Genomic DNA, 26,993 nt, shown 5'->3' with positions numbered 1-26,993 from the left:
GGCACCTTGGGGAGTGAGGAGAGGGAGGGGAGCAGCGAGGGCAGCAGTTGCTGCAGCCATAGCCTGGTTTACAGCCTGGTCCTGGGCACCGGGACTTGATGGATGGTGGCACCAGGTGGGGCTTGTCAGCCCAATACAGTCAAAGAGCAAAGCAGAGCAGGGCAAGGAGCCGCTGCTGGGTTTCCACTGGGCTCAGCAGGGGAGGATTCCTCCCACCTCCCCCTCCCGGTGCAGACCCCACATGCAGGGGCCAGTGGACCCCCTAATGATGAGTGTGACTCAACTCGACTCGCCCGGGGAGCGCAGCCACGGGCGGGCAGAGAGCACCAGTCACACGAGCTCTGCTGCAGCTCAGGGGCTGGACAATGGCATTTGCAGCTACCCCTAGGTGTCACGGGAGACTTGTCCGGCACGTCTGCACGTGTGGGGTGGTGTGTGTGAGTGCACACGTGTGAACTTTCACTCTGCATACATGTGCTATTGCGCACATGTGAGTGCACATGCGTGTGAACAATCAGTGCATCTGCATGTTTGTGGGCAAGTACGCCTATGTGGAAACCAGTGCATCTGTGTGCAGGTGCTATTGTGTGTGTGTGTGTGAGCATGCACGCGTGTGGATTGTCAGTGCATCTGCCCATGCGTGTCTGTCTGAGCAGGCCCGTGTTGTCTGGGCGTGCTTGTGGTGGGGAGAGGAACGTGCTCAGGCTTCTTTGTTACCAAGAGCCTGGAAGCCTCCGAAGAGACGGACATCCGTCTCCACCAACCAGGCTGCAAGCATCAGATATGGAGACCAATGAGCACACAGCGAGGGGCTCAGCCTGGGGTGGGGGGAGAAGGCAGAGCCCCCCCTGCCCGCAGGCACATCATCCTGGGAGAGCTGCAGGGATGGGTACGGTGTCCTGGGGGGAGCTGGCCTCCCTGCCCTCTCCCCCTGTCTGAATGCAGGCACTGCACCCACCCACGGCTCCCCCAGGACGCAAGGAGCTGGAGATGCAGGCGAGTTCATGCCCTGCTGGTTCCCTGATGGCAGCTGGCCTTCAGTGTCCAAAGCAAGCCCAGCTGCCAGCAGGAGACAAGACCCCCGGGCATCTCTGCCTCCGCTTACGCAGAGACCGGGAAGATGCAGTGCTGTGACCCTCGCACCCAGGGGGGCTTCTCGTTCCTGCCTCTCCCCATCATTGCAGTGTCCAAGCCCAGCACAGCCTGCACTTAGCCAGAAGTGCCATCGTGCCGGCGGGGGACAGAGGGACCAGCCCAGACTCACCCTGCAAGCGCTGACAACAGGGCCTGGTGCCCTAAGCCTTGTTCTTCTTGCTTTTGCTCTGCTTCCCATCTTGTCTCTTGGAAAAGAAAAGGCCCTGCGGAGGGGTGGGGGGAGCTATCACACGGGTCAGTGGAGACAGAAAAAAGCCGCTTTAGCACTCACCCTCTGCCAGGGATTTCCACATTTCTCTCAATGGAGCGGCTGATGGCAGGGCCTGCAGATTGCACAGGCAGCTGCAGAGCTTTGGACACCCCCGGGCTGGGAGCCCCTGGTCTCGGCTGGGTGCGCTGGCAGGAAAGTGCCCAGATGTGGGTTTGGTTTGTAGGGAGAAGAGCAGAAACCCTTGCCTCGTCCTGCCTCTCATGGGGTAGAGGTAGGATCCAGCATGGTGCTCACTAAAAGCAGAGTGCCGGGCTGGGGGCGATGGCTGTGTGACTGGTCACATGCGCCCCTAAGCAAGGCAGGCTGAATCAGGCTGCAAGAGCCTGGGGGAAGATATTTTGCTGGGCTCGGGGGAGGGCTGGCAGGGGCTCTTCTGGCTGCTCCACTGACAACCCCTTGGCCTTGCAGTGAAGCCCCTGCCCCTCTGCTGAAGCCCACCTGCTCTGGGCTAGGCCAGGCCGTGGTCCGGACCCTAACTCCCCAGCTCAAAGCTGGAGCTTGAGTGCAGGGTGGAGGCAGTGAAGATGTCGTGAGCTGTTCTGAAATAGCAGCGAGAGGTGGTTCCCTGCCTTAGCCTGGAAGCAAGACTAGGCAGCACCAAATGAGCCGGAGCAAGCAGAGATTTCCACCCTCCTGAGCTGTGGTGCTGCCATGAGTCCAGCTCTCCACGGCAGACTTGGGTCATCCCACCAAAGGAGCCCAGCCCAGGCACCGGCACCCTCCAGCCGGGCTCAAAGCATGGGCAAAGCCTTGGACGGAAAAGACCCGAGTGGAAGAGAGGGGCTGGGGGACAGGGTCAGAGAGGAGGGGGGTGTAGCATGGAAAGGGAGGGGACCTGCGGCCAGCCCTCAATGGGAGGGAGAGCTCCCCTTGTTCCTCGTCTCCATCCAAGTCCCGGGCCAGGCTTGGCCAAGCCTCCAGCAAAAAGAAACGGAGTGATGGGCTGTAATGGGAGCCCGGGGTGCCTCTCCCTTCCCTTAGCCCCCTCCCCATGCCTGTCAGGCTGCTGGCTATTGAAAGAGCCCCGTGGCTGGGGGCCCTATTTCTCCAAAAGCTGGCTAATGCCTGGGCTGAGCACCCCCCGCCCCGGGGGAGGAATGCAGGGTGGGTGGGGCAGCCGCTGAAACCCAAAACCCCCTCCATGGGGCCCTGAGCCTCAGCATCCGGCTCGGGAGGCAGCCGCGGCTGCAGGGGCCCCCACACGTGCTCTGCATCAGGCAGCGCTTCCAAGCGAGCCTGAGCCGGCCTGACGAGAGGGGCTGGCGCGCAGCTCCGCAGGAGCCCCTCGCTGCCGGCAGCTGGGCATCCCAGCGCGGCGTCCCCTGCTAGGGGGGCTGCAGGGTGCTGGGGAGGGCACGTGCCTGGAAGGAGAATAGGCCTGTCTGCCCCCAGTAGCCCTGCTGGCAGGGGTAGGGGGCAGCCCCCACCCCATGCCCACCCCGGTCCTTCTGCAGCACAGTCCTGGAGCGGAGGGGCTGGGGCAGCTGGCGCTCGTTGGTCTGTGCCTTCAAGCAAATGCCCCAGGGGAGGGCCCCATGTGGGCACGCAGATATCCAAAGCCCCGGCATGCGTCTGGGGCCCGGGAGGGCACAGCTGGCTCTAGCAGCTGGGGATAAATGGCTTTGCTGAGAGCCCAGCTTGGCTCGCATGAGCTGTTTGCGCTGGTGCCAAGTGTCCCACTCGCTCCCCACTCTGCTCCAGGTGCCTCCTGCAGACTGCACCGACAGCACATACCTACTCTGTCACCCCGGGGCCTCGTGGGCGCGTCTGCCTCGGGCTGCCAGCGGAGAGCGTTGTCTTTGGACAAGCCATTCGGGTCTCCTGGTCCTTACCCGGCGCGCTGGTGCGGGCCCCGCTAGCTGCCGAAGCGATCCCCCGCTGCAGTGCCCTGAGCGCTGGCCTGCAGGGACCCCTGAGTCTGGCCCTTGGTTCACCTGTTGCACCAAGGGGATTCCTGGGATATTGGGAAAGAGCGAAGGCCTGGCTCCTGGCCAGGCTGTGTTTGGGCCTTACCTGCCCGAGCCGGAGCAGAGCCTAGGGCCTGCCCCTGGGTCTCTAGGCACAGATCCTCCAACTTGCACCCCTTGGGAGAGGAGTCCCACCTGGCAAGTCTCCTGTCTGGTACCAGCTCCCCCAGGAGCACGGTTTTCCTCTGGGCACCTCTTCAGGGGCACAAGGGTGGAAGCCCATTGCCCGAGCCCCTGGCTCTTTACTTCGGGCGGCACAAACGGCACACAGATGTCGACAAGATACAAGAAACCCGACCCCATTTCTTCCCCACTCTCGAGCGGTTTTTGAGCTTAGGCCAAGCTCCGATAAAGACCTCAAGATCCTCCTTCATCCCACGCAATATGGTGTCTGTCTGTCCCTCCCTGCATGGCGCGTGAGACGCCTTCTTTTCTGCAACCGTCAGGCCGTCCAAGTCCGCCGCTCTGCCGTGCTGCTCAGTGGCTTGTGGTGAGCTGTCACCATCTTCTGCTCCGGCTGAATGTATCATTAATAGTCCTCCGTTGTTAGCCGTGGGCCGCAGCAAGGCTTTTCCTGTTTGCACCTGTGGCTTTTTGCTCAACAGGGAGGCAACAGAAATAGCCAAGAAGCACCTCACGAAGAATGGGTGCACAGCCGGACGTGCTCAGCGACGGGACCCAGTAGCCAGATCATCGCAATGAGATCTTCACGGGGGAAAACCCTTCCTTGAATCTCCAGACCATTTCCAGTCAGCCAAACCTCGGGGAGGGGGTGAGCTGGGAAAGGGGCTTTCGCTTGGTCCTTTGCAGTCTCGTTCCTGCAGGGCACCGAGCAAAGGGCATCCCGGGCTGGGCGGGGAGGTTTAGCCGTGGGCACGGCTGGCTGCTCAGGGTCTCCAGACATTTTGCAAGTGCTCAGCCTTAGCCCCGTAGCGGCTGTGGCACGTTCGGCTCCTGAGCACGTTCCAGGTCCGCTCCAAGACTCGCCCCTTCGCGGGCAGCTCAGGGATATCTGCCCAGGACAGGGCAGGCCACGGCAGTGCCTCCTTCTCTCCTGGGTCTGCCGGAGTCCCATGGGCAAAGGTGGCCTGAGCACCATTGCAAGGCTCGGCCAGCTCCTGGCCAGCTGAGAAGGGTTCATCGTGAATCCCTGTGGCCCAGCAGCCTGGCATCCCCACCACGGGGCCCGAGGCATGGATTGCCCCCCTTTCCCTTGCTTCATCCATGGACTGTCCTAAGCTTTCTTGGGAGATGCCGATACCCTCCCTCTGTTCGAGGAGCTGCTCTTCCCTCCGTCAGTCTTGGCTTGCAGGAGCTTGGTCTGCACTGTGTATCTCAACACTGCCACCCAGCCGCTCGGCGCTGCACTGCCGGGGGCCTTTCCCAGCCCAGGAGAGTTCGAATGAACAGCCAGGCAGCTCCTGGCAGCCAAAGCTGGGGTGCAGACGCTAAGCAGGGGCCCAGTCTTGCACACGGTGAAGTGAGTGCTCAGCTCCCATTTGTGTGGGGCCGGACTGAGATTTTTGGGTGATGTTTTTGAGGCTGAATGAGGCCAGCCTTGCAGTGTCGCAAAGGATGGGTGAGAGTCTCTTGCTGCTGTGACTACTGCGCCCAGCTGCACGGGTGTCCGGCACAGCCCACGAGCCCCAGGTGCAGGCTCCTTCAGTGCAGTCAATGCACGTGGACGATACAGGCTGCCCTGGCAAACCTCGCGGTGCCGTGCCAGGCAGCAGCTTCCAGCTGAGTTTCCATCCCTGGCTAAGATACCGCTTCCCCCTGCCCCTTGCTCGCCTTCGTGGCTCAGGTCTGCTGCGTGGCGGTTGAGGGCCGGCCCCCTCGGATCAAGCAGATCGTCGCCCTTCCTCGGGGGGCTCTGCGGCCACCCCAGGATGTCACTGCTGCGAAGGGCAGGACGTGCCTTCGGGTGGGATCCCCCAGCACACCCCGCATTGGAGGGAACAGGTTGGACCCCACGTGTCCTAGGTGGTGCCAACCCTCTCGCCCCCGGCACAGCACCAGTCGAGGCTTCAGGCTGGGGGGGCAGCCTGGCATTATAGATGCCTTGTACGGCCTTGCAGAGGTCCCTGTACCTTTTCGCTTGCTTGAGGAGCTAGTGCTAGGAAGGGTGAGCCAGCAGGTCCCTGCGATGCTCTTCCCAGGCTCCAGTTTAGTGGCTGCGGAGGCAGGTCCTGAGCCCTAGATCTGCAGAGGTCGGAGGGGCGGCCGGAGCAGGGGACAATGGGAGCGAAGCCTGGAGCTGGGCCCGTGGGGCTGTGGGGCAGGAAGGGGACGAGCCAGCCTGGCTGTCTTGGCTGCCGCCGGGTGTTTTCCAGGCCCTGGAGGAAGCAGGGCCGCTCCCTGATCCCAGTGACCCCCTAGATGGGCTTGCTGGGGACCTGCCGCCTCCTTCAGGGGCCCGAGAGCCAGCGGAGGAAGCGTGGCCTGCAGCACCCTGCCCCTGCCCAGCGCTGGCACCTGGGAACAAAGGCAGCCTGCCTCCCCTGCCAGCCCCAGTCTGCTGGATATGCTGAATTAGCATTTAAATGACTTTCCCATTAGCGCCTCTGATTGTTTTCCAGGAGATGGGTTTCCTGCCAGCTCCTGGAGATGACAGTGGCAAATTGGCTGGAGTCCCTTTACCTTCCCAAGGAAACGGGGGGAGGGGGGACGGATTGCAAGTCAAAACACCAGACCGTTTCCTGCCCCACAAAGCATCACCGGGGAACAGACCAGCTCCAGCGTCAGCAGGTCCGGAAGGGCTTGGCTGGGGCAGCCGCTGCCTTGCACCCATTGCCCAGACAGGGAAGCTGGAGGCCTGTGCTTCATGAACACTGTGCTGGCAAGGCCCCCTGGTGGAGACCGGCTTGCACGGACAGGAGTCCACGTCCCCACGTGCCGCCGGAGGAGGCTCTTGGCTCGGCCTGGCGGAGAGGGACCCATCTCCGGTCCCGGCCTGGGCACTGTCTCCCGTTCCCCCCGGGCACAGGCTCAGCCCAGGTCAGACTCTGGGGTGTCCTTGGTGCCAGGGTGGCTCCTGCGTAGCCCCCGCTGTGCCTTGACAAGCAGTGTGGGGGCTGCACGGTGGGCAAGGAGGTGTTGGCCAAGCCCGGTCGGGAGTCGCGGCCGTGCAGGCGCGAAGGAGCGCTGCAGATGGGCAGCTGGGGCTTAGGGCAAAGGGGACGCGGCCCCACCAGGTGGGCAGCGGGGAGTGACCGCCGTCCCCTGCAAGGTGGGGCTTGGGAGACAGTGCCAGCTCTTGTTTTCCTAGTTGAGCTAGCGGTTGCATGCGACTCAGGGATGCCCCGGTTTGCGAGCGACGCCTGCTGCCGCTGATTCAAAAGGGCTCTGAGCCCAGGTGGGTGCCAAGCCTGGTGTGGCACATGGAGAGGGTGTGTGGAGATTTTGGTCCAGGGCCCCAGGATGAAGTGCTGCCCTGTGATGCACTGGATCCTCCCCTGCAGCATTGGGAAGGGGCAGCCCCTTTCTCATCTCCGAAGCTAACACTTTTTCTGTCTCACCTCTCTGTGGGCTGGGGCACAGGCTTTGCCCGGCTGTCTCTGCCCTCCCTGGGGACCACCGCCAAGAGGCCCAGCTTGCCGTGACGACTGCTGTGCCCAGCTCACTCCTCCAGCCCTAGTCACGCCGGTCAGCGGCCCAGCTCTGCACCGTGCCCGAGTCCTGCGTGACCCTGCTCAGTCAGCCCGACCCGATTGCTGCGAACAAAACCGTCGTGCCTGACGGCGGGCAGGGACCGATGGGGCTCGTGGCCTCTCTGTTCAGGAGACGGAGACCTTGATGGGCCACGGGTCAGTGTGCAAAGTACTGCCCGTCCACAGATGCGGTCAGACTGACCCCAGAAACCACATCACTGAGTCACAGCTTGTGCATTTCCCTCGGCTCCGCATCGATCCGCTTCACCCAGCTGGGCCCAGTGGCATCAGCTGGGAGACAAACTGGTTCCTGGCAGGGCAGGGCAGCCCCATGGGGGTTGCCAAGGAGCCCAAGCTGCCCCGGTTCATTTAGGTTTCCTTTCCCCGCCTCGGGCCCTGGCTGAGCTGGGTGCACTTCCGACTCCTTCTTGCTGCGATGTGTCACGGGAGGTGGCTGGCTGCCTGCCTGGGAGGCCCAGCCTGGTGCAGCAGCCTGGCAGCCTGGCGGGGGGGCGCGCGGTGTTTGTACAGCTGCGTGCACGGGTGGGCAACACGGTGCGCCGGGTGGCTTCCTGCCCCGCGCAGCCTGTTTACATGGGAGCACGGGGCCCCTCTCCCTGGTGCATCCCCTGGGAACTTCCCCGGGATTTACATCCGTTCCTCTCCTTCCCAGCAGCACTCGAGACACAGCCATCATCTCTGGCGCGCGCTAGGGGATGGGCCCGGCTGGAGAGGGACGCTCCGAATTCGGGAGCAGTTTGTATCTGCTCCTTGTCTCCACTGAGCCAGCCCTGCCTGTGCCCGGGGATCGGCCTGGAGTGGTACAATGGGCCTGGGGATCCCCCCCTCTGCCTCTCTGGAAGCGAGCGCCGGGTCTGACACGTGCCCCCCTGCTTGGGAAACAGAGGTCCAAGACGTGATGGGAACAGACCTGGGGGATGAGGGCCTTTGTTTTGCATGCTTACGCGGATGACCAAGTCCAAACTGTGCGCTCAGCTACCCCGGTACACAAGGGCAGCATCTTACCCTTCCTCTCCTCACCCCCGAGTCCTCTCCCCAAGACCTCTGCGAGGCTCCAGCCAGCTGTCCCCTGCTTGCTGCTCCCCTCTGGGATGCAGGGGGGCGATGATGACCTCCCACGGGGCTGGTTGTGGAATGGCCCCGACCTTATCAGGACGCACGTCTCCGGTGTCCTGCCATTACTCACGGGCCGGGTGCCACCTTTCCCTCAGCAGATTGCAAAACAATGCGGAGTTACAACACCCCGGGACAAAGCCGGCGGGACCCCCATCGATTCCAAGGCCTTTGCTGGTGCCAGATGCAATCAGATACAATCGGAGTCATTTCCGACATTGTCCTTATCAACGGGGACCCTTTATCAGGGCTGGGCAAGGGCTTGCAAGAACAGCCCTAATAAAATATAAGGGCGGCTAAGCCCAACCGGAGCAGCGGGGGGCTAATCAGTGACCTGGAACAGTGTTTAGCAACCTTCTGCCCAGAGCTGCGCCTTGCAAGTGGCTTGCAGGGCGCCGGCCAGCGCCTGCTCATGAGCCCGAATTGTGTCTCCTCGTGGGGCCTCTAACATGGAGGTGTTACCGAAGTGGGGTCTGCTCCTGCCACGAGGGGCCCGAGCCACTTAGTGTAGACGGGAAGGGGGGCTTGATGAGGGGAGCGCTCTGAGCACTGGGTGGACTGAGATCCTGGGCCCAGAGATGGTAATGGGAGCTTTGCCACTGACTTCAGCCACGCCAGGGTTTCGCTGCCAGGCGCCGTGTCTGACCTAGGTGCCGCCCTACCCTGTGGTGGGGGCTAGCATGTGAGCTTGCAGCGCGTGGCGCCTGTCGGGTGGCTCCGCGGGCAGGCTCCCTCGGCGTCCCCCAGCAGAGGCATGGGCACCCGGGCACTTCCCGTGGATCAGTTGAGGGGCTGTAACTCCCCACCCTCATTTACTGCACCCGGTCCTGCCCGGGCCCTTCTTCCCTTGCATGCCCTTCACCTGTCCAGCCCTGGGCAGACTGCAGACCTTTCTCACTGTTTCTTTGTACAGCGCCGAGCACCACGGGGCCTCTATGCCCTCCTGTAATCCTAAACACCGATCCCTCTGAACCCTGCCGTGGCTAGACGCGAAGGGGCTCTTGAGAGCAGGGCTGTGGTGCCCAGGAATTTAAATGCCACAGCCAGGCGTGGTGTTTCCCCATGTCCTTGCCTTCCTCCGTGCATCCCCTTGCAGCACCCATCAGCTCCGAGTCTGTACAACCACGCGCTCTCGCTCTCCACCCACGCTGCGGCATCTGCACCGGTTCATCCCCTGCTCTGGGACTTCCCCGGAGGAGAAAACCCTGTGGGTGAGTGACACGAGGGGGATTCGCACGGCCAAACCCACCCCTCCAAAGAGGGTTCCCAGAAGTGCCACCGATGTCCAAGGCCGGCCTGCAACCTGCCTGGCGGAGCCGAGCGCCCCGCGCTGCGTGCAGAGCAGCCGAGTGCGCCCCCTCTCCCTGGAGCCAGCCCCAGCCCCAGGTTCACTCCAGGGTTAATTGCCAAGCAATCAGCAGGAGCAGGAACCAGGGAGCGCCGAGTGCAGATGGCTGGTGCTCGGGGCAGGCCGCTCGTCTGCTGCTTCTCTGGGACTATCCATCACCGGTGGCAGCACGCAGCCTCGGGGCCTCCGCCTCGCTCAGATGCGAGCTCAGCCCCAGCCAGGGGCTCGCTGGCTCCCTGGTCTACCCGGCGCTGGCACACGGCCCGAGCTTTGGGCTGCTACTGGCGGTAATCGGGGTGGCTGCCTGCTTGGCTTGCGCTGAAGGAGGGCCTCGACGCCAGGGAGTCTGAGGCCATCTCCCTCCTCCCGCCTCCCCCAGCCAGCTCCAGGCCGTGGGCAGCGTGGCTAACACTGCTGTCTCAGGCACCTGCCCCGGGCCACGCAGCTTACACAGGTGGTCCTGGCACCGCCAACCCCGGCAGCAGCAATAACACGAAATGTGGCTCGCCTTTGAAGGCCTCTCAGGTGCTGACTAGGCAGCCTGGGGGTGGGGAGGGAACGATGGTCCTCATTTTGCTCCCGGGGAAACAGGTGAGATGCGTCCGAGATCACAGCTGGAGGCTGCGATGCGGACAGCGCACCGCTGTCGCTGCTCTGGTGGTGCCCGGCAGAGATGGACGAGATGGGGTGTAGCTGAGCAGGATCCGGCACACTGGGTCCTGGGAGGGGATGTGAGCAACCTAGCTGGACTGTGTCTGTGCTGCAGGAAGGGAGCACAGCCTGGCCCCCTGGCACTGCAGCATCCCCTTGCTGGTGCAGGGACGGAGGGGGGAGTTCGCCCTTCCCCTTTCCGTGAGCTGCGGACGACAACTTGGCTTCAGCTAACCTGACCAGCACGCAGGACCACCATACTGCTGGGTTGCAGGTCCCCGGCTGGCGCCCCTTCCCCCAAATCACCCCCTGCACCAGGGCCTAATGGAGGAAACAGTGCTGGCATTGCAGGAGTGCAGGCATGTGGGGAACTGAGGTCCTTATCGGCCCTGCGCTATTTCTGAGCATAAAGAATAGCTTGAACTCCTCCGGCCTCGGCAGGGTGGGGGCTGGCCCTGTCCATTTGCCTCCCCCCCACTCTTCCCACACAAAGCAAGTAACGAGACTCCCACTGTGTGCATGAGCAACAGCCCCTGGAGCGCCAGGCCGCCCGGGGCTCGGGCCCCAGAGTCCTCGGCTGCTCCTTGTTACTGTCCAGCTGCAACCCTGAGCTGCACATGGGCACAGACCAGAACTGCCCCAAAGCCTGGGAGCATCCAGGTTAGAGATGCCCCCACCCCGCTGGCAACTCGCGTACCAAAGCCCCTGCCTGTGCAAAAGCCCTGGCCCTCCTGCAACCAACCCTCAGTTCCCCTAAAACCCTGACGGCTGCAGCATCCCAAGCTGGGCAGAAAGATGAACTCAGCTTTCTGAGAACCGAAGAGGCATTTCGAAAGAGCCCGGGCCACACCTCCCCACCCCCCCACTCGAAAAGGGAAGTCGGGGAGGAAATTGCTGCTGACTGAGCTGTGCGCTGGCCGCTGGGATGACTAAGTTTGGCAGTGCTACCTGCAGCCGTTTTGCCTTTTATGGAGGACTTGAGGGAGCCACTGTAGGGAGGCAGCCTCCTCGAGAAGCGAAGGGAGCCCTGCCATTCGGCACCCAGCCTCCACGCCCTGGGCTCAAGGACAGCTAGAGATAGAGAAGGGGTGGGGCTCCCTGCACACGCGGTGCACTGGGACGTGTCACTGCGGAGTGAGCGTGAGCAGTGGGTGTGCATGTGCATGCATGTCAGGGGCTGGGAGGGCAAGAGGGCCTGAGGAAGGTGGGAGTGTGCACGTGCAGGTGTCTAGGGGCGGCGGGGCACGCGTGTGTGCAAGCGTGTGTGCCTGTCTGACGGGTGCTGGGGCACGGCCAAGTTCGGGAGGCGCGTGGGAGTGTGGCGGGTCTCCTGCGGGGCCAGTTGTCCCTCAGAGGAAGCCCCTGCCCAGGCATGGGGGATGCCCCGCTTCCTCAGCTGGCCCCAGCCCCTGGCCAAGGTGCTTCGCCAGCATTTTCACTTTCTGTTCTGAGGAGCAGAGCGCTGGCACCGAACGCCCTCCGGCCTTCATTCACTGCACGGTGCCCTTCATTCACGGGGCCAGGCTGGAGACGGGTCCAACGCAGCCATTTCCTGCCCTTCTTGCTCAGGGAAGTCCCTGCCACGCTGTGAGCCCGGCCACGGGTGCGGGGGAGCGGACGATGCAGGGGCCGGGTCTCACTTCCCCTTACCTCCCCTGGCTTGTCAGGGCTGAGCCCTACAGGGCGCTGCGTGCCTTCAGCCCCTCTCTCCACCCCCCGCCACTCTGATGGCAAGATCAGCCCTAAGTGAGCAGGACTGTCCCCCGGTCACTGAGCTATCTTCTGCTTTCCTCCAGCAAGATCCAGGCCCTCTCGCAGCCTCTCGCATCCAGCAGTGACGTAGCCTTGGAGGGGGCTGCTCCTGCGACGCCTTTGCCCAGATACTGCAGGAACCTCTGTCTCATCCAACACAAATGTGACGGGCACAGATCATGGTGCACATGCATCACCGGCTGGCCTGTTAGCTGCATGCCTCAGTGTTCCCATCAGTGCAATGGGCACCGTGCTGTCCATCCCTGGCACCCACGGTGCGTGGTGGAAGACCGTGGTCCTCTTTGCAGTATGCCATTCCCTTGTGAGGGCTACTGTGGACAACACACTGGCCTTTGCCCGGGCCCCCGCCCAGAGCTCCTGCGGGGAGCAGAAGGTGGCAGGTAGCTTTGCTGGGCATGCAGCACGTGGCGGAGCTGACCCCGGGTCTCCCACCCAGGCGTTCCCCCGTCCAGAGCCCAGCAGACCCTGGGGTTGCAGCAGGAGGGAGGACGGTTCCCAGGGCCTGGCTCCTGCACGCAGGGAACATCCCGGGGACGGAGAGGGGAGCGCGCTAGAGCCAGCCGCCCGGCCTGTCCCCGCCTGGGGCACCCCAGCCTGGCAAGAGAGAGGGACGGGGAAGGGGCAGCCTCCCTTCAGGCCTGGTGGACAACCCGAACCCCCCTGTCCGGCGCTGGGCTGTGTCCTGCATTCCTGGCATTCCCCTCCCTTCCCCCAGCCCGGGAGGCTCTCACAAACCTCGCCATTTATGGACAGGAGGTTAGGTCAAGTGGGCAGGGTTAGGGGGGAGCAGGGAGGGGGCAGGGGGCACTGGGGAGGCTGGGGAAACTGGAGGGAGGGTGGGCAGGGGTCTAGGGGCCTGTGGGGAGCCGGACTGGGGGAAACAACAGACCCACCAGGCAGGGCCCTCCTGCAGGAGGGGGCCTGCAGTGCTCTTTGATGTGAGCCGCACCCCAGGGTTTGCCTTCCCGGGAATTTATCTCCAACAATAAAAAGGAGATTAGATAGTGAGCCAAAGGGTGGCTCCAAATCCATGCCCGCTGCTGCAAGCCGCAGGTACGCGCAGGGTGGGAGTCTGACACCCGGCACGTGGACACCTCCTTGTACAGGCTGGAGCACAGACTCCATCCTTCTGCGTGGCCTGGGTTCCCCGACCTGTGCAGGACCAGGGCACCGTTCACACCAGCGCAGTTGGCCCACCTTATCCGTGCTGGCTAGAGACCGCTGTGTGGCTCTATTTATCCCAGAGGAAGCACATGCTAGGGATGTGGAGCAGGACCGGGAGTAAAGAAAAGGACCTGGGCTTCCTGAGATAGCCTGGCCTGAAACGGGACCAGATAGCCTGGAAACAGCAGCTAGGTCCCGGCTTATCTTGTAGTTGAACTCGGCGCGTTTTGCGCAAGGCAATTCCAGGTCAGCTCCTTTACCGCTCTGCTAGGGTCAGCGACCCCAAGCCACGGTGAAGATTTCCCCAAGGGTCCCCAGCAGACGAGCTGCGGGAGAGGACGGGAAGGTGGGATCCGAGCCCAGGGCCGTGGCGGGGGGCAGGGAGGATGGGGCCGGGAGAAGATGAATCAAAATTGACTCTGGATGACAAAACACCCCCTGATTCATCTGCTTCATTATAGGAGTGATTCACTCCCATCGTATCCAGGCACTGGGATGTTTTAGCAACAGCTTGGAGGGGGCAGAGTTTTCCTTGACTTATAATACGTCCCCAGGGGTATCGCTAGTGGGAGCTGATCTGGAAAGCTCACCAGGGCTATGGAGCGGGCTGACAAAAAGGGTTCAGAAATGGCTCGGAGGTTCCTCATCACTGTCCAGGACTTACCTGGGGGTGCTTGTGAGGGATGACCTGCAAGTAGGATGCCTGCCAAAGGTTTTGGAAACATCTGAAGCCCCAAGTGCGGGTGGAGGATGTTTGCTGGTAGTAGGACCACTTATGCTTATGGACTCTTGGATTTGGAATTAGTTTGGGCTAATTTGGCCTACAAATTAAATTAAAAAAAAAAAAAAAGAGGGATGATGAAACGTGCATCCACTGAGGCCTTTGCTGCCTTGGGGTTTTGGTCACCAGCTGCTCCAGTGCAAACCCCTCCCATGGGCATGACTGGGACCAGTGTAGCTGCATCCAGTTAGAGCCCTTAATGCAGGGCGCTGCCCCTGGTTCCCGTCTCAGAAGCTGATTCTTCCCTCCCGTGTGCTGGTGTCAGACTGGAGAGCATGCCCCTGGGCCAAGCTCCCAGCCGGGAATATGCTCTTCTGGGGTGACTGAGAGAACCGGCTCCCCGTCACAGAAAAGGGGAGTCACTGGGTTCGGTTTTGGCTGTTTCACTATTTGGGGGAGCTCGGATTGGGGCTTCTCATTTAGGCCTCTCTCTCCCAGCCCTGACAGCCAGGTCTCACCTAGCTGGACGGCGCTCCCAGGCCACGCAGAGCAGTGGACTGATACAAACATGGAAAAGGTGCAATAAGCCCTAGTAATTACCCCCTGCTAATCACATATTCACTGGGCCTCTTTCCCAAAATGGCTTTGTCCGGGTGTGCCTGCCTAATCCACTCCTCTGAGGCACAGCTCCACCTGCTTGGAGCTAAGGGCGGCTCATGTTGGGGATTGTGGGAAAGGTCTGGCAGAGAAAAGGGCACCAGGCAATCACCAGGCACCTTCTTTTGCACCTGCACAAACAGAGCGCAGCTGAAGTTAGTGCTGAGCTTCAGGGTGGGGGCTGGCTAACCTCGGGTCAAAAAAACCGACGGGGCAGCAGAGGGAATATGGCCCAGCTTTCTGCACTTCAGAGCAGCTGCTGGCAGCTACCAAAAGCAAATAGGCCAAGACAAATTAGCTATTAGTCATTGTGTATGACAGGCTTGAATTCCCTGCGAGAAGGGAGGGGGTGGAAGGAGGCCTTTTGGGCTTGCACATGAAGCTTTCCAATTAATGGCTCCATTGTTTGCTCATAAGTGGTAAATTATGGAGCACGTCCTCTGCCCCGGTCTCCGATGTCTCGCGTGCCACTGCCTGTGTCTGGAAACATGGCTGTGGGCTTGCGTTGCAGGTGCAAAGATGCCTTTGTCTGTGGGTGTTGGGGACCCGGTGACCCGCCTGCTCCCTGCACCCGCAGTTTGACACTTACTCAGTTTTTCAGCCGTGATCGAATGCGAATGCTGAATCAGACATGGGCTCTCTCTGCCCAGCTTTACCTGGCATTTCTCACTGGGGACATCAAGGGAAAATACCTAACAAGTTATCCTAACACCCCAACCCAATGGGCATGCACGCAGCCCTTTATCCTGAAACTACTTTAGCTGGAGCTGAAGCTTTGGTGTCCTGCTCCTGGATCAGCTGTTCCCCCTCTCCTGTGTTTCATTCATGTCAGAAGCATCCCTAAAGTCCAGTCTTGGGTCTGTTGGGCTCATCAACCATCTGTCCTAAAGAGTATGCTTTTTTAAGAGGACGCTCAGAATACTTTCCAGCAAAGGTGCCCTCTCAGACCAAGGAATATAACCAACCCCCCAAACTTTCATTTTACGTGGAAGTAAAAGCAACTTCGGAAGAACCAGGGGACGTTCTCAGAGGAGAAAACAGGGTGGGGTTAAGCCAACCCGCAGCCCATCTCCAAGCCGTTGGTCCGACTGGTCTGCAGCAGTAAAATGCTCCCAGGCCCGGGTGACGTGACACTGCTCCGCATTCACCTCCCCAGCTCCCAGAGCCAGGGCAGGCTGCAGGATGCAGGACAGAGGTGATGACAGCGCAGTTGTGCAGTTTGGGAAGAGGCTGCCTGAACGCAGGCCTGTCCATGCACAGTACCGTGACAGGTCTGTGTTATCTCCAGATTGAATGAGATCTGCAGGGAGGCAACAGTCTGCCGCGGGTCGTTTAGCCGAGTGGCTTTTAAATGATCTCTGCTTTACTGTGTTTTTTCATTCCTCGTTATTCCCCCCAAGAATTTCCCTTTGCCCTTTTCTAGCCAAGGAAATGGGCTGAGTCCGGATCCTTTCGCAGGCAGGTCCTGTCTCATTTCTGACAACCCCTTTTCTCTTCCCCCAGCTCCACCGCCATCTCCCGCAGACCAAAAGACATTCCAAAAATGCTTCACCTCCCTGGTGAGCACGTTGGCTTAGAGCAGCATGGTGTACCTTTGCACGCTCGCTTTGCTACCGCGGTGCTGTGAATCAGCACCCTGGCAGGCACGCTCGCAGACGCAACAGGTTGGAGAGCGTTTACAGCTCACATTTGCACTTTGGCATTGAAGGTTCACGTCCTGGACACCTGCCTGAGACTGACCTTCGCCGAATCAGGGAGCAGAAGCAATATCATGCATGTATTCAGGCTAAAGAGCCTGGTTTGCAAATACCCAATATTTGCAACAACCTGCTCGCTAACAGCCTGCGGGGGAATATTTAGCGGCGGTGTCGAGGCAGTGATTTGAATAAGTGCAGGAAATTTGTGAGAGAGAACAGGTGGCCAGTTAGCTTCCTGAATCCACTCCCCCATCCCTTGTTTGCATCTGGCTCCTGGCTGCAAGAGACCATTGTGTCCAAGTGCTCAGATCCAGGAAACCCGGCTCGGGGGGCTCTTCTCTGGTGGTGTCTTGATCCATCTCTCGTCCCAACTGATGCAATAGACTGAGGACACCTTCTGCATCCTGGATGCTCATGTCGATTTTGTTAGGCGTCAAACAGCAAAATCCAGGTGAAGCTGGTGTGAGCTGGGTGGCAAGTCCTCCACCACCCCATAAAACTTCAAGTTCGGCCTCTTCCTGCCTTTCACCAGCGATTATTGTTTCCTGGTAAGGAGACATGAGAAGCTGGTCAGACCGTGCGGTCCTGAGGGACAAAAAGAGTGGCCATTTGTTCTGCTGGCCATCTTTCCCAGGCCTGCGACTCTCGTGGGCTGCTGTCAAGGGCTTTGACCGGCCCCCGGGGCTGAGGGAAGCGAGGTTGTAAACAGAAGTCAAAGGCTTGCCAGCACCTTGCGGCTGAACGGAAGGGACATAAGGCCTGCTGGAGTTGGGGGGGTGTCCCAGAACTGGGCTCGGTCCTAAAACGGGGCCACAGTATGGGGACGGCTTGAAATAACTGAGTAATATTAATTACTGAGCATGTAGTTCCCCTGGAACGAAGCACAGCCCTTATAGCCGTGCAGCCTTTCCTTCCCCATTGCCCTCTGTGGACTTAGGACACCAGAAAGCACCCACTGTTTTGCGGTTGCTTCTCCCTGCCAGCCCCAGACGTGGAGCGTGTGAGCTGACAGACCCAGGAGAGAATGACCCCTTCCTCCGTCGATGTGCCGGGAGCCACAGTCAACCCGCCGGGCAGCCAGAACATGCCCACGTTACGCAGCCACGCATGGATGGGGGACTCCACTGGCCCTTTCTGAGACGGGGAAAGGAGAAGCAAAAACGTTTTCAGTGTACAGACTTAGCAAGAAGAGGGATGCAGGCCTGCGCTGCTCTGGTTTCCTGTTTCCGCTGGTCTGTGCTCAGAGCAGGGCTCAGCATCAGACTTCATTGGCTAAGCAGGGCGACAGCTAGGTTTTGCCATTTAAGGTTTATTTCCCAGACCCGATAGGACACCGGCTTCGGGCTGGGCTAAGAGCTGCAGCTCAGGCGCATCACCGGTGACAGCTCAGTGGAAACCCAGCTGATGGAGGCCACTTGGTTCAAAGCAGAGAGACCCTCCTTTTCAGTTAAGAGCCCCAAACTTGCTTCTTAGCACGTGGAAGAGGAGGAATTGCTGACGGCTTCTTTCTGGATCTCATTAAGGAAAAATGGGGGAGGGGATTTATTGTCTTTGGTGATGAGCTGTTGGAAAGGCATACCCCCTCCCCTTCCTTAGCTATGCAAAATGCAGCAGGACAAAGCTTCGCTTGTCTGAGACGCTCTGGAGCCCGGGCACTGGGCAGAGATAGGCGCTGGGCCAGGGGGGTTGAGATGCCCATGCGCAGGATGTTAAGTTTGGGTGATCTTCCTGGAGCCCTGTGCCACTGGCCTTCAGCCCAAGCTAACTGAGTAGCCAGGCTTGAATTAAGCCTGGGTAACATGGCTAAGGATGGGAAGGAAGGGGAGCAAGGAGGCAGCAGGGCTGTTATCCCACAGAGGCCGAATCACGTGCTGCTCGCAGCCCTTCGGGGCAGGGGCTGGGGGCAGTTAGATGCAGTAATACCCCAGGGAATAACTAAGCCACTGTGCTCCATTGAGAGCAAAGGCACTGGGCTGCTCTAAAATGAGGCAGGCTCAAGCCAGCTTGGTATCATTCTTTGGTATCACGCACCCCCCACAGCTGGTAGGGGCATCTCAGCACAGCCCCCTGTGCAGGCACGGCCTGTGGGCCCTGTGCCTCCCTCGGGCCCCCCACGGGACCTCCTGCCAAGGGCGAGGGCTGAGGGCTGCCCTGCAGGCGCGTGGTGGTGTAGGGGAGGGCAGTGGTCCTATGCAGGCGGTGCGGAGGATGGCATAGTGCAACCCCAGGGCATGTTGCAATGGGGGGAGCCTCAGGTCCCAGGGAGATTTGGGGCACAGCTGCCCCCCCCACACACACACACAGAGCAACCGGAGCAGTGCCATCCCTGCTCACAGCAACCCTGCCAGGCAGTGCCATCCAACAGAGCTGCTTAATGCCACCCTGCTGCTGGCCAGCCCTGCCCGCTGGAAAGAGTCCCCCCCCCCCCCAATCTTAAAACAAATGAAGAACAGAAGAGGGAGTCACAGGCAGCGAACGGGCAGTCCTGAGAGGCTGAAAGGTGCATTGTGAGCCTGCCAAACTGGCACCGGCCTCTCCACGCTGCCCGCAGGCTCTGTTGACCTTGGCCGGCCGTGCCCGTGCCCGCGGATGCCAGCGCACTTGCTAGCCTCCCCCCCCCACCTCGTCACTGCCCCATGGTTTCTCAAGCCATGCGGCTGAGGTAGGGGCTGTTGCATCCAAGGAGGTTCCCAGCAGCTACGGTCCCCAGCCCTGCTCAGCACCGGGCTGATCTGTCTCTACGTGATACCAGGGCCTTGCTGCCTCCTCTCGCCGGTGAGCGTCATCAGTGGCACCGCTGGCACTGGCCATCTGGGCCCTAGGACACCGGGAGAGGCCAGCCAGGCATTTCCACAGCCTGCAGGTCTCCCATGAAGCAGGGGGAGGGGGGGTGATGGGAGAGCACATACATTCCCTTGCCCTGACTCTGGCATCCATCCTGCCCGGAGGAGCGGCTGAACTCTCCCCGCAGAGCAGAGGCGCCCGAGAGCAGTGATCAGGGGGGTGGCAACCACGTGGCATACGCCAGGAGGTGCAGGACCCACTCCTGGAGGGAGTGGGGAGGCTGAGAGCCGGGCTGCGGGCAGGAGCTGGGCCTGTGGCACCAGGGCAGGTGCTGTCTCTGGTCAGTGCATTTCAGAGCCCGGGTTTGTCTGTAGTCTCCAGGCCCATCCACAGCTCACCCCCAGGTCAGGGAAGGGCCATGGGCTCCCTCCCGAGGCCTCTTGGAAGGAGGCACTCCGGGACTCGTGAGCTGGGTACCCCACTGCGGCTGTCCCGTGGGTAAGGAGCTTGAGCCTGTGCCAAGCTAGCCCTGAAAGCACCAGTGCAATAGATCATCACAGTGCCAGGGCCTCACGTTTCCAGCAGATGTGAGAGCAAGGCCCAGCTGAGGTGCACGCATGCTTTGGAGATGAGCTCACCCTGACCGCTGCGGAGACCAAAGCCCCCCGGGCTGAAGCAGAATGAGAGCAGCGCGCGGGCCTCATGCTGGTTCCCCCTGCGTGCGCAGGTACCGTGGTTTTGGAACCGTCTTACCTGGGCGACACACCTTCCCTCACACCTGTGCAAGCGGTACCGTCGACCGCCGTCGCAGATCCCGTGACACGCTCCATCACCTGCGGGTGCCTGTCGCAGCATCTGTATGGGCCAGCAGCAGCACACCAGAGTGGCTGTGCAATGTTTCCCACCCCAAGCAGAGGCCGGTGCAAGGGGCTGCGGTAGAGGGACGGGACTGCGGGGCTTCCTTCATCGGAGGAAGGTGTGACGTTTGTCAGGGCCTCTGGGGTCTGAGGTTCTGCTGGGCGGGACAGTGGTGGCTGAGGGACCTTGAGACGCATCCTTGGTCATGACTATGAGCCGGGCTCTGCATCCCGTCCCCAGATGACCCAGGTGCAAGCAGACACCTGGTCTGCTTACACCAGGTGGGGAGTTGAAGGCAGATGGGCTCGACACAGGCCACGTCGCGCCCTGGTGTGCCACTGGCCCAAGAAAGTGGTCTCTGACTTAGCCACGCCAGCCCAACAGGGCTCGCTCCATGTGGGCTTCCCCAGCTCTCACGCTCAGCTCCGCTTTGTCTCAATACGAGGGCCTTTCTTCTTGTCCCAGGACGAATACGCCTGACGGTGAGGAGCGGGAGGTGCTGTGTTAGCCAGTCTAGGAGCGTCAATTAGCACGCCGTGTTAACTGGGATTGTTTAACTTTCTACTGAGATCTTCTCTCCCGCCAGAAGGAATGCACAAAGCCAGCCAAGCGGGCTCGCGGGCAGCCAGCGGAAGTGGGAAACTTCTGGGGATGGCGACTGGGCTGGTAACAAAACCCAGTGATGGGACAGATTGACTGGATCCCAGCATGTGCTTCCTCGGAGACCCTCTGGATCCCCCTGGATTGCCAATGCAGAACGGTCCCCACTGGGATCGCACGGACGTCAACTAGGGCCCTGGCGTGGACACCTCGGTGAAGCAGTGACACCAGCAGAGAGCACTGGCTGATTCTGGCGAACACGACGCAGCTCCACTGGCTTCCCTGGATCCCCCTCACCTACGCTGGGTCGTGCAAGGTGGGAATCAGCTTCCAGCTGCCCAGTCACCGGGCAGCGGCCGAGGGTCTCACCGCCTCCAACAGCACTGTCACTAGGCACATGCTGCTTAATTAAATTCTCCAAAGAGGGTGGCCCTGTGGGGGCACACGGACCTGTCTCAAATGACTGCTTTAACAGACAGACGAGGGGGAAGCCAAGCACTAAGGCTTCCACTTCTGCCTTGGACAAGATTTTCAAAGGGGGCATGAAGCACCTGTCAGGGTGAGCCAGCCACCTGGCAACTCCGCATGCCTTGGAAAGCTAGCTCGCTGCCTTGGTTTCCCCTTCTGTAAAGTGGGCGTAACAATACTTGCCGGCTTTGCAGGGCTGTGACTGAGTGGCCGGGGACTCAAGGCAGTCAAGCACTTTTAGCTCCCCTGGCGGTCCATGTCTGCATGCAGCGCCCCTGGGAAGCAGGTCACGTATCTAGGTGGGCTTCGTGCCTAACGGTGGATGCTCGCATCTGAGAGTATTGGCTGGGGGGCTTGCCAAAACCCAGTGGCAAGCCAGGAAGAGAGGGCAGGTCTCTTGAGTCCCCAGCCTCTGCGCTAACCACTTGGCAATCTTGCCCTCTGTAATGGAGAGTTAAAAACCCTAAATCCTGGCAGTGTTCAGCACTTTGACATCTCTTGTGGGCACTTCACAGCCAGCAACTGCTCCCTGCTCTGACCAGCCTTGACATATGTTTTAAAATAGTGACCTCAGCCTTCCCATGTGTGAAATTAGGATCCTGCTCTTCGGAGCACTGCAAAGCTCAATCCTCTTTGCAGAGGGCCTGGTGACCCTTTGCTGGAAGGTGCTACCAGCCTCATTACTGTGAATAGAGTTGAGACAGGATCCACCTGAATTCCTGCGAGGGCTCGGCCGCCCCAAAACCCGTTTCATTCCCTGGTATTGGGCTTTGGCGAGTTGCTCTCAGCTGTCTTCCCAACTCCACCGCACTGCAGGGGAAAACGGATGGGGAAAGTCATTCATAATGTATATCGGTGTACTGGGCAGGGTGATGCTACCCATTTAACACCCGTGCTGGTCTCTGCATGGGCTTCCTACCACATCCATGGAGAAGAGCCGGTACAGGAAAGCCCCCAGGCGGTCACGATGCTGCTCATGGTGTTTTGTTTTCCCCTGCTCTGTGAGCTTCTAGTTTTCAAGCTGACTTGCCGGGTGATTCACGGTTCCTGGGCCGATGCATGTCAAAGGGAACCTGCTCTGGCCAGCGCTCTGCTCCCGTTCTGAGCTGGAAGGGATGTCCCCTGAAACTCCAGATGAGCCAGCCAGTGTCACGCTTGGCGTGGTTGCTCCAACTCTGGAACAAGGGTCTACGGGGGGGTGATCTTATCCCTCTTCTGGTGGGCTCTAAGCAACAGGGACCAAAGTAGTCCATGGGAGGGACACCGTGCCAGGTCACCCCGGGCAGACAAGCCCCAAGAGTCATCGCCTCTTGCTCTCCAGGCCAGCAAAGGCTGGAAAGACCCTGCCATAAGACGATCTCGCTTAACAGTGAGCTGCTATAGTGGGAACCAGAGCTGGGAGGACCACGACTGGCTGACGTGGAAAGCTGGGGGGGGGTGGCGTGGTCTCCCCTGCATCCAAAAAGGAGGGGAACAAGCAAGCGATAGGGGAAGGGGTGAGCAGCGCAATGCAATACACCAGCCCACAAATCCTGAAGTGAAAGGAGCTGCTGGATTAGGACCCAGGAGGTCTCTGCAGCGGGATGGGGAGAGATTAAGAAGGAGGCTATGGGGTGGTGGGGAACACAACCTAATGATCTGGGAGAGATCGAGTGGCCTCTTTCCCCTTCCCAGTGTCCATGGGGAAAATCCTGAGGCATTTACTGAGATCTGAATCAAGTGAACTCCCACTGAAGCGTGTGGGCTGGGAGGGGGAGCTGCCTGAGCGCACACAGGACGAGGGGATGAGGAAGTGAACCTGCGCCTCTGTGAAATAGGGGAAGTCACGGCCTCTGCCGCCCATTCCCCTCGGGAAAGGCCAGCGCTAGAAAACCCACCGGGGACGGGGATTTTATTAAAATTCTGCATGTTCAGCTCAGCGGATCGCTCCGCACGTCCTCCCGGTGTCCCCTCCTCTCCTGCGGCTAGAGGCTGGGGTGGAGGGAGGGCAGGAGGGACGGGAGGGAAGGGATGGAGAAAAGGCCTCTGAAATACGAATCACAGGGATTAGGAAGGGGGGCTTCAGGACCAGCCCCTCCGTTGCACCCTCTGCCAATGATCTCGCCCGAATTTTGGCGAGACCCCACGAAGCCCTTGGATGGGAAAGGCCTTTGCAGGGGCCCTGCTCAGTGGTTCTCGAGCCGGGCAAGGGAGGAGGAGTGAGCCTACGCTGCAACGGGGAATGGCAGCACAGCGCGGGGAGCAAGAGCCTGACCAGGAGCGGTAAACAGGCCGCTGGCAGAAGCACATGACAGGAGAAATAATGCTGTGATTATGGCAACAGGGGAGACGCACGGCACACCAAGTTTACTTAGAGTCCCACGAGGGAGGCCGCCCTGGAGTGGAAGGAATTAGAAAAGAAGAGCAAAAGGCAGTGATGAAGGCAGAGGCACGCAGCATCGTTAGTGAGAAGCAGGCCCCAGCGGTACCAACCGCAGCGGGGCACAGGGAATCCTCCTACACATGGTTTCCCCATGAGCCAGGGAGATCTGAGCTGCAGCGCAGAAGAAGGGGAGGCCAGGAAAAGTGAACTGAAACAAAGAAATGCTCTAAGGCAGTGGTTTTCAACCCATGGTCTCTGGGGACCCCTCCGGGGTCTGCAGCCTATGTCTAAGAGGTCTGCAAAAGATGACTCTGATCAAGCAACAGCATATGCATACCCACGCTTACAATTGAAAGGGTCTTCACCTCCGTGCAAAATTGTTTAGGGGTCTGCCAATGAAAAAAATGAAAAACCCCATCTGAGGTCTTCGTTTCCAGGCTTCACCTGGCGGTTGTCCCTGCCCCCCGCGGCTCGGCTCTTGGCTTCAACAGCTCCCTCTCTGCTGGAAAGCCGGTTCTGGTCTTTAGCCTGTGTTTTCTGTTTGGCGCTCTGCACTGAGCTTACATTTCAGTCATGGGACTGGCTGGGTGTACAGGGATTAGTCCCTTGTGCTTAAGAATCACAAAACCCTGTAGTGAACTGGAAAAGGGGAAAGCTTGGGATCTGGCATTTTCAGGACACCTGTTTCCCCCCGCCCCCGATCTCAAATCTTAGTTCAGCTGGTGCTAGATCCCCAGGCGGACGACTGAAAATGTCCTTCCCCACAACACGGGTGGCTTGTTGCAGGTGCGGACAGGGCTGGCCGGTCAAGGTCAGTTCCAAGCAGCTTTGCCCCAAGCCAGGATGGAGATAGGCTTGCAATTCAGATCAAAATTAAGTGATTTCCACTCGCATGGAACCGGCAGGAATGAGGCGGCCAGGAATCAGGAGAACCACCGAACCCTAGAAAACAGGGCTAGAAGGTCCCTCAGGAGGCCATCGAATCCAATCCCCTGCTCAAGTCAGGAATACCCCCATCTACACCCTTCCAGCCTAGTGTCAGTCTAACCCAGGGGGATTAGGCCCCTTGTGGGCTGGATGAGTGGCACCGCGCCAGTCCATGGGCTGGATCAGGCCCACAGACTCCCCCCACCCACATGCCTGATCCAGCGCATATAGCACCTGCCCGGGCCGGTCTGGGACGCCAGCCCAGCTGGGCATCCCCCATAACGCAGCCTGGGACCCGGTCCCAGTGAGTGCCATGGGTGGCACATGTCCCCAGTACTCTGCGCAGGGTGAGTCTGGCACAGTGCATGGGTTAGCAGGGCTGGATGATGGGGCTCTGTAAGCTGGATCTGACCCCTGGGCCGGATGCTTAACACCCCCGATCTAACCTGTACTTATTCCACAGCCTCTCTAAGTAATCCTCGGAGGACAGTGAGAACAATTGCTCGCCCTCCTCTTTACAACCATCTTATCTTGCTTCCGAAGACTGTTCCCTAGGCCTCCCTTTCAGTCGTCTTTCCCCCCCTTTGGCCTTCTCTCAATTGTCCCAATTTTCCCAGCACTCCCCGTTCATGTTGGGTGAGATCCTGGCTTTCTGCTCCCACCTAGTGTCCATGGCTGTCCCCTTTCTAGGAGGCACTTGTAGCACAACCCACCAGCCAGCTCCATACAGACTCCACCAAAGCCGCTGGGGGAGTTCATGTGGTGGGAGCATTAATGCGAGGCCTTGAAGAGTTTGCTCAGCCACAGCCCCGCGTGGACTGGGTTATCTGCGTGACCTGCACCCTCAGGAACAAATCCCCTTTGTATTCAGTGCCTTTCAATCCTGGCTTTTCTCCACCTCAGAGGAAGTGAGAGAACCGGGGACACTTGCTACTTGTCAGGGGCCGGTTCCTGCAATCTTCATTCAGATTAAATTCTCATGGCACAGGGCGGACGCATTATTGGGTTTGGGGTATTTCTCGCTCGGGCACCTTGCCCTTTGCTGTCGCTGCGAGGTCAGGCGATTCTAGCTGGCTGGTAATTCCCCCCGCGCACAGCCATCCTACATCGGCCATCCCCCCACCTCGCTTGTTCTCCATCCATCTGCAGGGAGACTTTGGGGACTCCTCTCCTCAGGTCCTCAGCCCCTTCCCAGATTTGCACCCGGCCCTGCTGATCATCAATAGCCTCGCGCCCATTGTCCTTTGCTGGAAGCCCCCCGGGGCCGCCGGGTCCTTGTTGATGCCGATCTCCCTCAGACCCCTGCTCCCTTCAGCCTCTGCGCAGAGAAGGGCGGTGAAGCAGCATGGCAGCCTCTCCTAGGGCTGGAGCGCGCTTCCCCCTGCCTCGCTGCATTCACAGGATGTTTTTTGTCCCCACCTCATCCCTGACGGACACTTCCACTTAACCTTCCCCCTTGCCTCATCCGGCCCCTGCTGCTCTGCACAGCCACCCTGCACCCAGGCCTTGTGGCTGCTTTGATTTGACATAATCCTCTAATTAATAATATGCAAGTCTCAGCCTTTCCAAAGAAGGGCAGGGACATTAACGAAGCCTCTGGGAGCGGGCTAATTAACCGTGAGGATCCCCGTTTTACTGATAGGGAAGCTGAGTCACAGAGCTGGAGGGGTGTGCCCCACGTCACAGAGGCAGATGGGCAGGCAGGGTTTCACCTCCGGGGCTCCTGCTTCCACGCGCCCCCTGCTCTGCCCATCACGGCACATGGCTGCCTTCTTCTCGTGTTAAACAAAACCTTGAGTTTTTATAAAAACCTTTGTGGCCCTCCCTGTAGCTGGACATTTCGGATGAGGTACTTTTTGCCCTTGTATGTGCTCTAGAGGAGACGCAGGGCAGGTCGATAGGGGCATGGGTTTAGGGGTAGCACCTCTTTGGAGGAGCATGCCCTTTAAGAGCCCGCGCACAGCTCCCACACTGGGTCCACTGGGCCCTTTGGATTGGATTCCCCTCCACAGACTATGCTTGCGCCATACAGCAGTGTGGCTGGACGGACCCTCCAGAGGTCTTCGGCGCGCGCCCCCGGTGCAACGCGTGTGTCCCTTCGCGCGCCGTGCTCCTTCCAGATGCCGCTCGTGTTGCTTTGGGTGAATCGTGATACCAGGCTGGGCAGCCCGTGTGCCTCTCTGTCCCGACAGGCTGCGTGGAGACCCTTCGCAAAGGGCCACGTTCTGCTCTCGGTTACATCAGCGCACATCTGGACCAGCTCCGCGGACAGCCGTAGGGATCGCTCTGGGCCATCAATCGCGTGGCGGAGTCAGGATGCTCCTCTCACAGGCAGGACCCAAAGCAACGCTTGGCTCAGCGCCCACCTGCAGTCGGAGGCGGCACAGCAGCAGGTGCGGACCCCCCGTCTGAAGACGTAAACCCCTTGCAACGAGGGCTGAGAGTCGAACAGCCTGTCCTCGCCGGTGGGCTCCTGTTTCCAGAGGCCTTTGGTCCCCGCAGGCTGTTTTCTGGGTCCCCCGACACAGGGAGAAGGAAGAAGCCAAAGGCCTGAGACCCCACGTGGGCCTTCCCAGCTCCTCTGGGAGCCCTTGGGGCAGCTGGGCAGGCTACATGCCCCACACGGGCTGCTGAGGAAGTCGGCTGGGCTCCGCACGGGGATCCAATAGGAAGAGAAACCAGTCCGGCCCATCCATAAATGGCTCGTTAAGTCCCACACAATTACCCCCACCCAGGTAATTGCAGAACTGTGCTCCACAGCTATTTGCACAGTTCCCCCTGCTGCTTTCTCCTCCCCGGTGTTGTG

Source organism: Crocodylus siamensis, chromosome 12 (genome assembly GCF_052110815.1).
Source record: "Crocodylus siamensis isolate JL-2025a chromosome 12, ASM5211081v1, whole genome shotgun sequence".
Taxonomy (NCBI): Eukaryota; Metazoa; Chordata; order Crocodylia; family Crocodylidae; genus Crocodylus; species Crocodylus siamensis.
This window is presented reverse-complemented; position numbering follows the sequence as displayed.